This window comes from Oncorhynchus gorbuscha, linkage group LG09, assembly GCF_021184085.1.
Source record: "Oncorhynchus gorbuscha isolate QuinsamMale2020 ecotype Even-year linkage group LG09, OgorEven_v1.0, whole genome shotgun sequence".
Taxonomy (NCBI): domain Eukaryota; kingdom Metazoa; phylum Chordata; class Actinopteri; order Salmoniformes; family Salmonidae; genus Oncorhynchus; species Oncorhynchus gorbuscha.
The window spans coordinates 3,847,554-3,850,053 of NC_060181.1; the positions used below are offsets into that span (position 1 = coordinate 3,847,554).

The 2,500-nt window shown below is 46.6% G+C and overlaps 1 protein-coding gene across 1 annotated transcript in view; it reads right to left on the minus strand.

The window, feature by feature from the left end:
* LOC124042645 (CUB and sushi domain-containing protein 1-like) overlaps positions 1-2,500 on the minus strand; it is an 842,040-nt gene that overhangs the window by 397,919 nt on the left and 441,621 nt on the right.

The window sequence follows — 2,500 nt, forward strand, 5'->3', positions numbered from 1 at the left end:
TAGCCTAGTGTTTAGAGTGTAGAGGAGGCAGGTAGCCTAGTGGTTAGAGTGTAGAGGTGGCAGGTCGCCTAGTGGTTAGAGTGTAGAGGAGGCAGGTAGCCTAGTGGTTAGAGTGTAGAGGTGGCAGGTCGCCTAGTGGTTAGAGTGTAGAGGAGGCAGGTAGCCTAGTGGTTAGAGTGTAGAGGTGGCAGGTAGCCTAGTGGTTAGAGTGTAGAGGAGGCAGGTAGCCTAGTGTTTAGAGTGTAGAGGAGGCAGGTAGCCTAGTGGTTAGAGTGTAGAGGTGGCAGGTCGCCTAGTGGTTAGAGTGTAGAGGAGGCAGGTAGCCTAGTGGTTAGAGTGTAGAGGTGGCAGGTCGCCTAGTGTTTAGAGTGTAGAGGTGGCAGGTAGCCTAGTGGTTAGAGTGTAGAGGAGGCAGGTAGCCTAGTGGTTAGAGTGTAGCGGTGGCAGGCAGCCTAGTGGTTAGAGTGTAGAGGTGGCAGGTAGCCTAGTGGTTAGAGTGTAAAGGAGGCAGGTAGCCTAGTGGCTAGAGTGTAAAGGAGGCAGGTAGCCTAGTGGTTAGAGTGTAAAGGAGGCAGGTAGCCTAGTGGTTAGAGTGTAGAGGAGGCAGGTAGCCTAGTGGTTAGAGTGTAGAGGTGGCAGGTCGCCTAGTGGTTAGAGTGTAGAGGTGGCAGGTAGCCTAGTGGTTAGAGTGTAGAGGAGGCAGGTAGCCTAGTGGTTAGAGTGTAGAGGTGGTAGGGTAGCCTAGTGGTTAGAGTGTAGAGGTGGCAGGTAGCCTAGTGGTTAGAGTGTAGAGGTGGCAGGTAGCCTAGTGGTTAGAGTGTAAAGGAGGCAGGTAGCCTAGTGGCTAGAGTGTAAAGGAGGCAGGTAGCCTAGTGGTTAGAGTGTAGAGGTGGCAGGTAGCCTAGTGGTTAGAGTGTAAAGGAGGCAGGTAGCCTAGTGGTTAGAGTGTAGAGGAGGCAGGTAGCCTAGTGGTTAGAGTGTAGAGGTGGCAGTTAGCCTAGTGGTTAGAGTGTAGAGGTGGCAGGTCACCTAGTGGTTAGAGTGTAGAGGTGGCAGGTAGCCTAGTGGTTAGAGTGTAGAGGTGGTAGGGTAGCCTAGTGGTTAGAGCGTTGGACTAGTAACCAAAAGGTTGTAAGATCGGATCCCCGAGGTAACAAGATAAAAATCTGTCATTCTGAACAAGGCAGTTCACCCACTGTTCATAGACCAGTTCACCCACTGTTCCTAGACCAGTTCACCCACTGTTTCTAGACCAGTTAACCCACTGTTCCTAGACCAGTTAACCCACTGTTCCTAGACCAGTTAACCCACTGTTCCTAGACCAGTTAACCCACTGTTCCTAGACCAGTTAACCCACTGTTCCTAGACCAGTTAACCCACTGTTCCTAGACCAGTTAACCCACTGTTCCTAGACCAGTTAACCCACTGTTCCTAGACCAGTTAACCCACTGTTCCTAGACCAGTTAACCCACTGTTCCTAGACCAGTTAACCCACTGTTCCTAGACCAGTTAACCCCCTGTTCCTAGACCAGTTAACCCACTGTTCCTAGACCAGTTAACCCACTGTTCCTAGACCAGTTCACCCACTGTTCCTAGACCAGTTAACCCACTGTTCCTAGACCAGTTAACCCACTGTTCCTAGACCAGTTCACCCACTGTTCCTAGACCAGTTAACCCACTGTTCCTAGACCAGTTAACCCACTGTTCCTAGACCAGTTAACCCACTGTTCCTAGACCAGTTAACCCACTGTTCCTAGACCAGTTCACCCACTGTTCCTAGGCCGTCCTTGAAATTAACTATTTGTTCTTAACTGACTTGCCTCGTAAAACTTTAGAAAAGAGGATGTTGACATTTTGGGGATTCTGAGTTTGGCCTAAAAATCCGGTATGCCTTTGTGATGCAAGTCCCCTGATACAATATAACTCCTTGAGTAGAGTTGAGTTAGGTTGGCTAACATGGTAGAGTTGAGTTAGGTTGGCTAACATTACATTACATTACATTTAAGTCATTTAGCAGACGCTCTTATCCAGAGCGACTTAACATGGTAGAGTTGAGTTAGGTTGGCTAACATGGTAGAGTTAGGCTGGCTAACATGGTAGAGTTAGGTTGGCTAACATGGTAGAGTTGAGTTTGGCTGGATAACATGGTAGAGTTAGGCTGGCTAATTATATATATATATATATATATATATATATATATATATATATATATATATATATATATATATATATATATATATATATGCCATTGGCTAACATGGTAGAGTTAGGTTGGCTAACATGGTAGAGTTAGGCTGGCTAACATGGTAGAGTTTAGTTCGGCTGGTAGAGTTTAGTTCAGAGTTAGGTTGGCTAACATGGTAGAGTTAGGTAGAGTTGAGTTTGGCTGGATAACATGGTAGAGTTAGGCTGGCTAACATATATATATATATATATATATGATAGAGTTTAGTTAGGTTGGCTAACATGGTAGAGTTAGGTTGGCTAACATGGTAGAGTT